We start from the raw sequence: 14,828 nt of genomic DNA, 5'->3' as shown, positions 1-14,828 counted from the left end.
TCACTGTGGCATTCAGCGGCCCTGGCTCAGCGTAGGACACTCCAGCTCAGTAACGGGAGATGCTGCTTCGTGACTCATTTCCTCTCCTCAGCCACTGAGTCACTGTCCGTTCTCACTGCTAAAAACTACCTGAAAAAGTCTGAATGGGTTCCTGGGTACTTGGTGTTTTATCTAACTTTAGATGGAGGAGGAGGTACTTAAAGACATAGAGGTTTGCCACCCCCTCCAAAACACCGCACGGTGCACAGTGTGTTGATGCAGAGATTTAGTGAGTGTGTTTGAAAGCCCAGCTTGGAAAGGTACAGGTTTTCTTTGGCTGGCATTGTTAGGGAAGGACTGAACTGCCAGCACAAGGACCTCAGAGGAGTTCAGATCTGCGTTAGAGCTGAAGCTCTGATTCCTAGCTTAGGCTTATTTCCAGAACAGGCCAGAACCCAGATGTGGATTTTAAATACCATCACTTTTGTAAGTTGAGCACTAAGTTCAAGTGTACAGCTGAGAAAGGAACTTGTCCTAGATACCCCGGCTGTCGTAGCCAACACACATTTGTGTTACATCTGTGCAGGAGGCGAATCCACTCAGAACATGGGTTTGGAGCCCATCAGCTTCCCTCTGCCCAGATTTCCTTCTGACTGTACTTTTGTCATCTTCTTAAGGGCTGGTTCTGCTTCCAGGAACGCTGCCTGCTCCCTGGAGGTTTGCCTCTTGCCACTGACTGCATCTCACAGGCCTCCCTGCTCCAGCTGCAAGCCCAGAGGCTGATGTTGGCCACGGGACTGGGCCTTGCTCTGCCTGTCCTGGCCCATGTAAACCCAGCCACTCCTGGCAAGAAATCCACAGCCTTTTAAAAGCAAAACAGTTTATTAAAAAATAGAGAATTTTCTGAAACCCTTCTGTTTATTTTAAGGAATTTTTTTTTATTTCACTCAAAGTTTTGGGGTTTTTTTATCTTCATCGGTATCAAGTCATCCTGTTTTAGGAAATCCCAGGGAACAAATGCCACATAAGCATTACCAGAGTGAAGGGAAGCTAGGTGCACCATGTATTTTTCAATAAATTCAGGGTAGCCAACCCCCCCAAACTCATCTGCTTTCACCCTTCTTCTTGCGATTTGGTTATCTAATGTGATCATTACATAGTGATGTGAGGTGTGATAGCATTCTTTCACTCAGATCTTGTATTTAGGTCCAGTAGTTCCAAAGGAGACTCCCAACCTGCCTTGAGCAACCTGCTGGAAGGCCAACTTGTGATGTGGAGTAGAGGTCCTTTCTGCTCCCAAGTAAAAACGATCCTAGCCATGAGAGCTGTTGACCTCTCTCTATACCTGGCAGCATTCAACTACCCAACAGTTAGTCCAGAGTCGTTTCTTTTGACTTTGATTAAGATCTAGTGAACGTTGATAGTGACCAGAAGGGACAACAACCAGGAGCTTGGGCTGAGACTGTTGCTGACCCCAGTAAGTGATACATCCCCCCCTGTAAGAAACAGGCAAACCAGAATCTACCATAAGCAAGCTCATTATGTGAGCCAGCTAAGAAATTAGTGGAAAACAAAGCAAAACCTGGCTCTGTAAAACCTGATTAGTAGTTTTTGCTAGAAAGTGCTGGCAACACAAGGGTTTTGTTTGTGGTGTTACATGGAGATTGGCTGAGACTAAGGGAGTGAAGCTGAGCAAGGATTGACGTGTATGCCTGATTTACATCTGCTCTGTCCAAAACAACCCTGGTGTTTGTGTATGAGTTTAAATGTTCCCGAAGTCTTTGCAGATGCAAGTCCCTGAAAATCAACTTTCAAAGGCTAGAGACTTATTTCCCAAGAGCTTGTGGGTTTCAAAATCCTTGTTGTTTGGCTTTGCTCACTGTAGGCTGCATCCTTCTCTCCTAAGATGCTGGTGAGATATGTATGGTCAGATAAGCAGAAATAACTGAGATTGATTTAGAAGTTACTGGACCTCGGTAACCACTGATGATTGATGTGGTTTGGGTTGTATGTCCAGGGCAGCTGCTTGGAGCTGTCTGTACCCTCCTTAGGCTATGGGAAGGAGAAGGACCATCCCTGGAGTCTGAACCTGGCTTCTCAATTTCTGCACTCCCTTCAGTTTGCTTTTATTGGTTGCATTTGAGACTCCTCATGAAGTGAGGTGCCTCAGATGACTTAGTAGTGGGGCATTGAATATCACTGAATATTGGGGCTTCTTTGTTTGTTCTTTGCTCTATAGCTGGATTTTAGTTAGTCCTCTTTTCCATTGTTTAAATTGTATTAAAATACAATGTATGTTTTGGAACAGAAAATTAAATGTTCCAAAGCAATTTGAAAAGTAATAGCTATCAGGAGCTAAATTTAAGCCTGCAAGCAGCCTGGGGGTTGCTGTTCTGGCAGACAACTTTTCAGAAAACTCTCTGGGTAAGATGCAGAAAGGTTGCATCATTGCCACGGCTCTGGCTGGCAAAACATGCCATAAGAGCAGAGTCCTGTTGCTTAGCGACTCGCGAAAGATGATTAACCCTTTCCCAATATCTGTGTGGAAGCCTTCCTGAGGCATCTTTGTGGACAATAATTGAGGATGAAGAAACTGCTCTAAGATCTCTAGCTACTAGATGCATTGATTTGTTTGTCATTAATCTCAAATGAAGGACCCTCTTAATCTTACCATTAGTCAGTGAGGGAGTTCACTTAATAGAAAGCCATTCTCCCATAGTATGACTGGCAATTATTGCAAAAGAAGGTGGTTCTCTGTAATTACTGTAGAGACAGAAATGATTGCAAATAATCTGGGGGTGAGGGTGGGTTAGCACCACTGCTGATATTTGTTCGTAGGAACTCAGGTATTCCTAAAACTTCTGCTAGATTTAAAGATTGAGTCCCTATATTGCCATAGCTTTTGCTTAAAGCAGAGTTTGGTAACGAGAGTAGGTAGGGAAGTTCCTCACTTCTCATCTCCCCCCACTCAGTGCAACAGGGAAATTATAAAGGCCATTTCAGGCTGAAAACACTCCTTTTAATTGAAAATTGAATTAATCTCTGAGATTGACGGGCTGCAGAATTTCAATTTTCTTCTTTGAAAGGTGCCTGAAAGTCAGTGAGAGTCAATAAGCTGTGTGTGTGTGTGTGTGTGTGTGTGTGTGTGTGTGAGACGGGTACATCTGCTTTTACCTGGTGTCACCCTTTGCAGATACTACGGCACAGAAATTTTCCACACGCTGTTACTAAGGCATTCCAGCACGTAGACCGATACATTTTTCAAATGGTATTGCTTTGGATGGTGTTCTCCTCCAGCTGGAGCTGTCACAGAATCGGGTGTGGAGTCAGCCTGACCCCCTGTCAGAGCAAGAGGTGCAGTTCCGATGGGTTGCTCATCACATCTCTTTTAAACGTACCCCTGGGCAGCCCGAATGGCCCTGGTTCCTAGAACAGAATCACAGAATCACCAAGGCTAGGAAGGACCTTCAAGATCATCAAGTCCAACCATCAGCCCTACACCACCAAACCACTAGACCACCTCCCAGAGTGAGTTGTCTACCCATTTTTTAACCACCCCCAGGGACAGCAACCTCACCACTTCCCTGGGCAGCCTGTTCCAGTGCTTCTCCACTCTTTCAGTGAAGAAATTCTTTCTAATATCCACTCTGACCCTCCCCTGGCACAGCTGGAGATCATTTCCTCTTGTCCTAGATGGTTCCCCATGAAAGCTTCCTGGAAAGACCATTTTACTCCAGCCTGTGGCAGGTGTTGGGAGGGATGAGCCCAGCCTAATGCATAGAGGGGTGCCTGGTGCTGTGTTGCTTCCACACAGATGGCTTTCCAGCGCTCCCTGTGCTGCTCAGCAACAGTGTTGGAACCACCCTGTTTTCAGCTGCAGCAGTGGGAAAAGACTCACATGGGATCAGAGGTTGAGGCATAGATAGAGGATTTTCAATCACTGTGACCTCTCTTTGTGAAATCAGCTGGTACTAAAGGCAGGAATTCCCCTGGAGCAAGAAATACTGGGGTCTCTCCAGCAGCAGTTGGTTTCTGTAGCTGCTGGCCCAGGATTCTGGTAGCGTGAGGGTGGGCTGGGGCTGTTGATGGGGAGAGCAGCCGCTGCATACACAGGAGCCTGTGTGCAAGCATCCTCCCAAGCACCTTTGTGTCTCTGCTTGTCATCAACAGGGAAAACTCTCTGAGATAGAAACACTTTGTGCTTGGCAGTGCTGGGATTGCGCTCTCCTCTTGCCTCCAGGTGGGTTAACTCTGTGATCTGAGCAGAGGTGTTAGAATGAAGTCCAGTGACAACTTGCCATAAATACAACCTTTCCTGTGACACACTGGAGCATAGTCCCCATGGTTTTTAATCTACCCTTATTCAGTAGCACTCTGCTTGCTCCTCTCAGGCAAATACAGAAACTGATCTTGCTTCCCAAGTGTCTTCTCCTGCTGCATGTGAGAGTTGGCTCCAGAGAGCAGCCCGTGTGCGTGCCACACGCTGCTTTGCACGGCTGCTTTTCGCGCGAGTCTGCGTGCTGCCGAGGCATCCCGGGGGAGGTAGTGCTGCCACGGAGGCACAGGCCAATGCAGATAGATACTTCCCAATTGTTAGGCAGATTATTTACTGCTATTCTGAAAACGCTTTCTCGACTCACCCACAGCGAAAATACTGAGCTGTTCTCTTTTGCTGCTCTTAGTCAGGAGACAGAGCTCACAGACTGGGGGTGTGAGCATTTCACTGCAATGGATGGACTCAACTTGTCTGAAGGTGATTTCTGCTGGTGCCTGTCAGAGGAAATACCCATTTATCTTCCCTTGCACTAGCCAGCATGTGGGGACAGCAGGTGTCATTAGTCCAGCTCTGCTCCTGGCACGTGTTAGTCATGCGAGACGCAGTGGTTTGGTTATAAGAAGTAGCCCTGTTTGTTTCTGGGCAGAGACCAGCCCAGGAAACTAACACAAGTGCCCATCTACAAGAGAGTCCAGCAGTCCTTGGTGTGCTTCAGAGGAGATGCCAGCCATATGGTGCTGCTCCTGGGCTGCAAAGGGACAGGGCTGGAGCTGTGCAGAGCCATGGTGAGAGGGCAGTGTCTGCCTCTCCACTCCTTCCCCTTGAAAGGAACTCACTGAGTTGGTGACCAGACCCCCAGCACAGCTCAGTTCTGACAGGTGTACCAGGACACAGCAAGCGTTCACACTGTCTGCCTTTCCTTGGCCAGAGTCTGAAGTTCTGTGTTCCCTCATCCATGCTTCCAGGGAGTTTTCGCAGAGCTGAGATGCTGGAAAGTTGAAGTGCAACAAACTGAAGCTGGGTCTGTAGGCAGCAGGCCATAGTGCAGTAATACCCCTGGAAGCCTGGGGAAACACTTGGCATTTTTGTATCTTTCTGATTCATCTGTCTTGTGCAGCCAAAGGCCTTGAGGCTCCGAGGGGCTGTGTGGTTTTGTTTCAGCAGGAGAGTCTGTGCTTCAGAAATGTGGCTGCTCCCTCGACACTGAAACACAGCAGCAGCTGGTACGTCTTGGGGCTGTGTGGGCTTCAGGGTGGCTGGGGTCCTCCGTGAGCTCGGACAGACAGTGATCAGTGCCAGGTACCCTGCAACCATCCTACGTGAGCACATTAGGTAACTGGGGCTTCAGCTTTGCGAAGCCATGGCTACGTGAAAACTAATGTCTTCTCCTTTCCTGCACTGGGGAAGAGGCACTGCAGAGGAGGGAAAGCTCAGGTACCTGGAGATGAGCAGGGGGAATATTGTCAGGGGATGCTGGGACCTGCCCCATTCCTGTCTCTGTGTGCTGCAGGTCAGGTGGACCTGAGTCAGCTCTGATCTGGCATCCACAGAGCTGTGTTGGCGCTGTGCTGGATCCGCTGGTCGGCAAACGCACCTGTACCTGGTCTCAGGGATCAAATGCTCAAATTCCTGTGAATTCTTTGATTTATAGGAAAAAATATCTGGGTACACAAGTATTCCTTAGGTCCAGAAGTGCTTCAGCCATGGCAATAAAAAACGGCACGTGAAATTCTAGTCACTAGAATGGGGAAATAAAAGGCAACTTACCTAGAAATCGATTTCTCTTCTTTTTTACTTTCTCTTGGATAATATTTAGCCATCCCTAGCTTTGCTTGAACACAGTTGCAAATGCAAAATGTGGGGCTGGCAATAAGGAGCAGCTGATCTCATTTCAACACCCTTTAATTAGTGCAGAAAGTAGCCTGTCAACCCCATCTGACGTGGCAGGGCTGCACAGCAGAGCGTGCACTGGGATGACTTAGTATGTGATTCCAGGTGAGGCTGTTTCTCTCACTGCTGTCAACAGCCAGCCCTGGGGAGTTTGTTCCTTCAAACCAGATGACAGCTTGTGACACATCTCTTAATATTCCTTGCAGTGGGGATGCCTGGAACTGTATGGTGCATCAGGGGGAAAAAGGATTCGCTGCTCTGAACAGCTGAACCTGGCTCACCATTTAATGGTAGAGCTCTGAATGTAGAGCCTGGGATAGGAGGTTATCAGAAGTTGTTTTAGCTAGCCTGTAAGCTGCTGTATTTTAAATTGCTTTAGATCCATCGTGCTCCAGAGCTAGAGTGAGTGAACCTTAATGCCATGATGCTCCAGAACACTGACATTTTTGTGGGTAACTTCTGTACAGAATGATAGCAAACTGTTTTCAGGCACAGTACCAGGGGCTACGTGGTCACCTTTATCTTTTTTTGTGATTTATTTTGAGCAGTTTTTCTGTCCTGTTTGTTATTTCTCCTCCTACCCCCTCAAAACCCAATGAAAATGTTGTGACACTTTTTTTTTGTACGAAAGGGGCCTCTCAGTCTTGACTGCTCAGCACCGTGATGGGCAGGGAAGCTTATCTGGCCTGCAGGGAAAGACACCGGAAAGATGTGCTGAAGTCCCTGAAGGAATTGCTATTGAGAAGATCAGAAGAAAGCACAAGGAATATACTCTTGAAAGTGTATTTCATCGTAGGCAAAGATGGTCAAACAAAACCATAAGTCTCCCAGTTACAGGCACTCGCTGTGCTCTGTGTGATCTGGATCTCCTGACTTAGCCTGACAAGCATTACCTTTAGTTTGGGAGTGCTTTTTCCCCCTCTGTCCCATTTGATTTTCCTGGCCCATCTGCAGCAGCAGCACAAAATGGCAAAGTGTGTATCCTACCACGCAGTGCAGGGTGTAATGTGCTGGGATCCTGGCTGTAGGTCACAGCTTGGAGCACGGACAGTGTCCAGTAATGAGGCAGTGCCATGTCAGATACAACGGGATGAATTATTTGTAGCAAACAGCTGATTTCATTTCTTTTCCCCTGGTCCCTGAGTGATCTATGGTGAGGTTTCGGCTGCCGGAGATCTGCGTGTATGAAATGACAATGACTGTTTTATGCAAATGGGTTTCATGCTCTGGGTCGCCTATCAGCTATTCAGAGGAATTATTCCTCATTATTTGCTATTCCGGCTGGGTAACAGGCTTTGCGAGGCACAGGGCGCCGGGTCTGAGCCCTGAATGAAGAGCTTCCGCGCTCACACGGGGCTTTCAGACAGGGCCATGTGCACGCTCCCAGCACAAACCCTCACAAAGCCACATTTCCCATGCCTTCCTCTTCCAGACCGTGTTCCTGTCAATGTCTGTTTGTTGTCACTGAACGTGAGTGTTGCCCAGTCCGCAGGGCAATGTGCCGCTTGCCTCCGGACACAGCTCTGGGAGTACCTGTTCCTCACTCTGGACCCGCTCGTAGGGGACTCGCTGGTGCAGGAAGACAGGGTGCAGCGTGCAGGCAGCGTGGTGGTGGTGAATGGATGGCTCACTATGGGTTTGCTGGCACAGTGGCAGGTGGATTGAGCTGACCAGTGCTTGGGCACTGTCCCTGCTCCTGCGAGCAGCCACTGGCATGGCCAGGCTGCAATGCTCCTACAGCCCAGGCTTCGGCTCTGCCCGGGAAGCAGTCACCGTTTGCTGCGTTCCTTATGCAGCTTTTCAGGGAGGGGTTGTGCATGAGAGCACTACATCCTTTGTGACAGTCGTACCTCTAAATAGGAAATGATTAATATTTCATGATTATTTTTCTGTAAGGCATGATTCTTGGGAGAACACATCAGCCTGGCTTGCTGGGGAGAGTCAGCCTGCCTTGCTTCACTTCAAATCAAAATGAAGTCAGGCGCTGCATGCTAATACACCTATATTAGATGAAAACTCTCTGGCTGGCTGACTAATGCTCTGCTGCCAATACGTCAGTACCAAAGCAAACACCTAAGTTTTAGAAACTTGTTTCGCTCGTCAGTCTTGCAAGTTAGCTGTCTTCCTGCCTTCATCTTGGGCACCTTTAATCTAGGTTTTAAAATGGTACAAGAGGTGGTGAACATCAGCCGACTGCAGCAGCTGCAAAGTCTTCCATTCTTTCCTCTTTCCTTATTTATTTATTTTCCCCTTTCTTAAGTTGTAAGCAAAGCCTCCTTAACATATTGCAGGGTTGCACTAGAGAATAGCAAACAGTTGCACAAGGAGGTGCTCTTCTATCTATCTGTAACGTGGCTTTTCTGTGAATGTAGCTATTCAGAATGCCCCAAGGTAAAACATACTGGCAAATATCTCACAGAACTTTTATGCTTACAATATTAATAGGACAGCCCCAGAGGTACCTCACCCTGTTAACTGGCAGCTAGGCCACCAAGACTTGGACTTACGCCCTGGGCTGCTCACAAGGAAGTCTACAGGAAGGTCATGGAAAGGTTGGTAAGAAAAGTTGCGATGGAAGCCACTGTTCTCCTTTCTTCTCTGCAAGTCCTTCTGTAGGAACACTTACACCATGCAGGATGCTTTCAAGTGCTGCAGATCAGAATGAAAGACACAGTGGGACAGCCGTGCAGGTGCTGTTCTTTGTTCTGACATAGGTCAGACTGGGAGAAAATGAGAGTAAAAGGTGATGTATGTTCCTACAGACCAGTATAATGGCTGAACCCTTGTGCAGGCAGCAGTACTGGCACGTAAACAATTCGCAGCAGGTTCTGCTGGTCCCAAACAGGGTTTCATTCTGTTAGATGCAGCAGAGAGTACTACAAAAGCATAATGGAGAGTCAAGATAGCTGAGAAAGCAGATGTTAGGAAGTCTCAGCATTAAGGTGGTCTGTGAAATGTTAATGTATTAATTTAACACCCCCTACCCTTGACAAGGGGTGCACTTGTTCTTAACTAGTCATGTCTACCCAGTCTGTCTATACAAGAATGGATATACTGACTACACCCAAGCAAAATGAGGACTTGGTTCTCGCTAGGGTGCTATTTTAGAGCTAGATTTGGTTTTCTATCACAGCTGTTCCAGATTTTTTTAAGGAGTGTTAGTGACCTCTAAATAAAGCTGAAAGGAACGTGTAGGAATAGCAACTACTTTTCAAGACAGCTCTACATTCACAAGACACTAGAAAATCAAGTTTTGGAGGGGAATGATTTACAACCCCAGCAGTACTTTGAGACCTCCTTGAGCAACAGGGTCATCTCAGAACTTTTGTCTGCAGTGTCCAAGGACTCAAGGATTCAGAAAATTACATAGCTGACTTGCTTCTCTTTTCCATATAAACCCCCCTGATAAAACAATGCCTATGGAGCGTATATCATTTTCTGCACGTGTGGGTATACATGATGGTATTTGATGATCCACCTTTTTTAACCTAATGCAGTTGATATGTCAGGCAAGACTGGCTCAGCAGTATTAAAAATCATGTTGCTTTATGATTTTAGGACTTACACAAGGTGAAGTACGAATACAGCAGCTACTTCATGGGTCAGACTTCAGATAACAGGCCATGGGAAGATACCTCCTTTATCAGTGATGTTGCTTTCGACCATCTAAGTAGCAATCAAATTTGCAGGCTTGCTGTACGATCTGCTCCCCTGAAATTCATTCATTATTTTTCTGTTTGTTTGTTGGGATATCTTCTCTTAAAGTGTCATTCTGTAAAAAGGAGGGGTTGGATGTGGTTACAGCGTGATTATAGGAAGGAGGCTTGGGTTTGTCTCCTCTGATGCCACTGGCACATAAAAGCCTCTGCAGGTCTTTCTGGTTTCCACATTAACACGATCTCAGAGCTGCTGACTGTTGATAGATGATCTCTGGGCCCTGGCTGTCCAAGCAGCTGTGAGAAGTAACAACACAAACATAGAAATAACAATTGTCAGTAGTAATTAAAAATCATGCATAAGGGCTCTCATTCAGCAGACACTGACTGCTGCTTAAAGCCCTTCAGCATGGTTTTAATTTTTGCGTGTATTCCAAATATTTGGGTTTATTCCAGCTGAAACATGCACTTTTCCTTCTGTTGTTTTACTGCTTTTTTTTTTTTTTTTAAAGCAAGTAAGTGGCTGCAATTCATATAGGCACTTGGTGGGTAAAAATCAGGGAGCGTTAATGGCAGCTGTGTGTATGGATTTACTTTTGGGAGCAGGTTCTGTATTTCTGCTTCCCGGCAGGTTAATTGTGCTGGGATTTGCTCTGTTGTGCTTCTCACTTCTTACGCTTCCTAAGGTTTCCATTGGAAGCCTCATTTCATACATTTTGTATCACTGTCCGTCAGCCTAATTGCCCTTCGGCCCCACCTCTTTGGCACAGACCCCCTGACAGCCAGACTCAGTACTCCTGCCTCAGCTCCCCCACCATCTGGTCCTTCCCGTTCAGAGCCCCTGGCCATGGTCTCCAGAGGAACCTACATCATCTCGGCTGCACTGGCTCACGGGCTGCAGCTGCACTGCCGACAACTGAACTGCTTCTCTCTCCCCAGTTCCTGCTTTGTCTCCTCCCGTGTCACAGTCCTACCTGCAGAGAACAGCTCCATCCCACGTGAACATGGTAATTCAGGAGCCAGTATCTTTCACATCGCCTGGGAATGAGACGGGGAAACCCTCCCTCAGGGGATTGGGGTGCATGGCGTCTACACAGGACCAGGTCTGTGCCCACCAGACACTGCCGGGTCCTTGCAGAAGAGAGGGTGAGGAATGGGAAAAGGACCTTTGAGTGCCAGGTGAAAACCAGCCAGCAGAGGCATGTGCAAACAGCCACCGAGCCAGGATGGTTTCTGCAGACACAGTCTGGGAGAAGCCAGGCAGTGGCACGGCGCTGTGGGGAGCACAGTGCACATCCACCACAACAGGCAGCAGCACATCAGGAGAAGGTCAAAGGAGACCACTCCAACAAGTGTACATGGTCATGGCTCCCTGATGAAAAGCAAGAGCATCAACGCAGAAGGGTTGTGTTTGGGGTTGTTTGGTTGGTGGGGGGGTTTTGCCCCGTATAGTAACACCATTAAACAATTACATGAAGTTGAGAACCTCATTGGTATTACAACTGCAACAGATAATGAAAGCCTCCCTGCATGGACAAGTAACACATTGAGCGTTTCAGATGAGATCTCCAACACCAGATGCAGGATCTGTCTGCTTTGATTCAGCATTGAGACACACTAGTGGAAAACCACAGCCAGGCAGCCAGCTCACCACCGACCCCATGGCTATGCAGAAGCATACACAAGCCATGCGCTAGGTAAGGCTGGCAGAAACTCAGTGTGGTGCTCTGCAACCTGGCTTCAGATAGCTGCAGTGAATTGCTCTTGCCCAGAGTTCCCAAAGTATTTATTTTGGGTGAACCAAAACACTTCTGTAGGATCCAGCATCCTGCTGAATGCAGTAGATGACAGGACACGTGTCCCTTTTTGGAAGATGGACACTGAGTCCTCGGGGGATGCAGCTTGTGTTTGTGAGCCGCTGCTGGGCTCTGTGTGACCTGCTGCTGGTGGGATGGGCCTGGGGTGCTGGGTTGCAGTCCAGGGGCAGTGCAGCAGCAGGACTGCTTCAACATCAAGAGCTACAAGCCTGGTGGGAAATACATCATGTGACCTCTTCCCACCACATCGTCTTGTACAAGGGAGATCATCACTGGAAGTTGGGTTGGTTTTAGGGACAAGCAAATCAGGCAGTTTCTTAAGGGGGTGAAGGAGAAGAGGTGGAAAAATGGCAGCACTAATGGGCAGACCTGAGTCTCCTGAGCAACCCTGACTCAGGCTCTATGTGATGTCCCTGTGCCTGAGGAGCCTGCTCAGCCCTGAAAAGCTGTGGAACAAGCTGAGCACGGGGGAGGCTACTCCCAACACCATATAAATGCATGTTGCTGCCATCAGGCATAGACAAAGTAACCCCACCTAAGCTGTCATGACGCTCACATGGTGTGTGGTGGCAGCAGCAGTCGGTCTTCCCCACGCAGCGGCAGAGCCCCGTGTGAAAAGCAAAAGGCTTTTTCAGCGTCGGAAGCAACAGTTCCATCCCATCCTGCCACAGACACGCACTTCCCGCTGCCACAGCCCTCCTGCAGACGCTGGCTGGCAAGTCAGGAGCGAGCAGTGTCCATAGAGTTCACACTTGGGTTTTAAATGTATCCGGGAGAACATTTCCAGAGTAAGGATGCTGCGGATTTGTGGTGAGATACAATAATGTGTCTGTTTCCTTTCAGATTTGAATCCTATTGAATCTGAATTATTAGCCCAGCTCTCAAGCAGCTATTTTCATGACAAGCCTTCTGTCGCCCGCAGGGATTCCTGGATACAAATGGTTTGTTTTGAGTACATTTCATTTGATTGGAAAAATAGCTTATGTTTAATATTTCATAAAAGAGGCCGTGTATTTTATCTTTGCTGGTACAGAATCTATGCTCTCCATCTACCCTTCAACATGTATCCAATTTTTTCCTCAATTCTTTCATCCTGAGGCAGAAAAAAAGATCTTACATCACACAGCCCCATCTTCTGCTTAAGCTAGGAGTGCTCAGCAGGATGCCTGTAGCCATAAATTGTTTGGGCTGATACTCAGTCAAGATAGTTAATAGAATATTTTCTCACTGGGTGTTGGTCCCTTCTCCAACTTACTTGCTATGGTACCATTTTCCTGCCTGAATTATACCATACAGCTTTCCCGGCCACGGAGGGGATGTCCCGACACAGGCAGGAGGAGAGACTGGGAGTGAGAGACCTGGACACTGGTACTGGAAGACCACAAAGCCATCTCCTCCCCTTTGGCTTTCCTTCTGTTTGGAAAATCAGGTCAGTGGATTGGCACCTCTGCCTCTACCCAGGAGTGGTGTCTCACCCTGGAGCAGGTTTCCATACCTGTCTCACCCTGGAGTGGGTTTCCATATGTCTCTCACCCTGGAGCAGGTTTCCATTCAACCCAACTGGTGGGTGGCTGGGTGGAGTGGAAGAAGACAGAAACGGGAGCCCTGGGGCTGGGAAGGGCACTCAGCCCATCCCAGGCACTTACCAGCAAGGTGAATCAGACAGAAAGTATTTGCCTTAGGGGAAAATCACCGCATTTTCTCCTTTTACTTGCCAGTCAAGGCTCTGATAGCTGAGAGATGCAAGACTGCTATCTGAAACAGTCTGGAGGTCAAAGCAAATGTTCTTGCAGGCTTGCAGAGGTGTTACTAGTTGTCATGTAGATTGCAGCCTGTTGGGGAAATGTGTCAGGGCTTACAGTTTGACTTTCGCTAGAGAAAGGAGCAGCCTTCCTAGAACTTCTTGCCTAGCCCTAGAGGGGTTTTCAGGACTGAGTGCTGAGAAAAAAAACAAACTACAGATGTTAGCAGAGCTCTCAGGCTTTTCAGTGGATGGACACGTTGTGCATGTCCCCAGCCACACGCACCCAGTGACTCCCACCCCATTCCAGCTGGATGGAGCACAGTGGCTTGGTCCATGTGCACCTATGCAGGACAACAGCTTGCTGCTTGATTCCTCAGTCCCTTGTTCAGAATACACCTCCTGCACATCTGGGTGATGGCATTTAAGTCCTTGACGCCTGGGGAGTTTCTTTGCTTGCTGCTAACACAAGTTCTGCTGGGTGGTGGGAGCAGTGAGGCTGGCTACACCATAGCCCCATTGCCTGAAGCATTGAGGCTGCTCAGGCAGGAGGCTGGTGCAAGGCTGGTGGGTAAATTGTTAACCCTGTGTCTCCCCTGCTTTACACACCTCCTAAACAGGGGATGCAGGGGGAATCAGCCAGCCCCTTTTCAGTGGTCTGTGGGGATAGGACAAGGGGCAATGGCTGCAAGTTGGAGCACAGGAAGTTCCACACCAACATGTGGAAGAACTTTTTCCCAGTGAGGGTGAGGGAGCCCTGGGACAGGCTGCCCAGGGAGGTGGTGGAGTCTCCTTCACTGGGGATATTCAAGAGCCTCCTGGACGCCTATCTGAGTGATATGTCCTAGGGAGCGGCTTTGGCAGGGGGGTTGGACCCGATGATCTCTTGAGGTCCCTTCCAACCCCTACAATTCTATGATTCTATGATTTCTGGGCCTGCCTTGCTCCTGTGATCTCTATACTAGCACAGCTGCTGCTGAAGCCAGCCATCTTGCTCTGGCTGTGCATCCTGAAATCCAAAGCCAGTGCAGTCGAACCCTAAAAACACAGGCTCTCAGCTATAATGCGAATGCAGCAAACACATAGCTGTAGCCACCTGGGGGGGATATGAATTTGTGCTCTTATTTTGATTCAATCACAGTCAGGTTGAATTAACCTGCTAATGGAGTATGCAATTTTTTAAAAAGGGCACGGCATGAAGTGGTGCTGCCTTGTCCACACAAGTTACCAAACCAAACTGTTTGCTCTCTTCTAGGTAGGAGTTGTCTCCAGGAAGAAACTCCACCACCTTGGCTCCGTGCTGGGCGTTGCACTGAGTCTCTTTTTTTCTATTTTTATCACATTCATGGCAAAATGCTAAATTTGGGGTTGACCCAGATCTATATAAATTACTGTAGCAATAGGGTTGGAATCTATGTTGGCACGTACGTACTGAGCAAGGAAGGACAAACCTGTGGCCATGAAAAATG

General features: G+C 48.0%; 1 long non-coding RNA gene across 1 annotated transcript; it reads left to right on the top strand.

Moving 5' to 3' along the window:
* Positions 1 to 11,351: 11,351 nt before the first annotated feature.
* Positions 11,352 to 12,927, top strand: LOC311194427. The gene is made up of 3 exons (XR_014617447.1): positions 11,352 to 11,498; positions 12,462 to 12,559; positions 12,915 to 12,927. It is a non-coding gene; the product is annotated as an uncharacterized lncRNA (long non-coding RNA).
* The last annotated feature ends 1,901 nt before the right edge of the window (positions 12,928 to 14,828 follow it).

The sequence above is a fragment of the Gallinula chloropus genome (assembly GCF_964237585.1).
Source record: "Gallinula chloropus genome assembly, chromosome: 8".
Taxonomy (NCBI): Eukaryota; Metazoa; Chordata; class Aves; order Gruiformes; family Rallidae; genus Gallinula; species Gallinula chloropus.
This window is presented reverse-complemented; position numbering and strand designations above follow the sequence as displayed.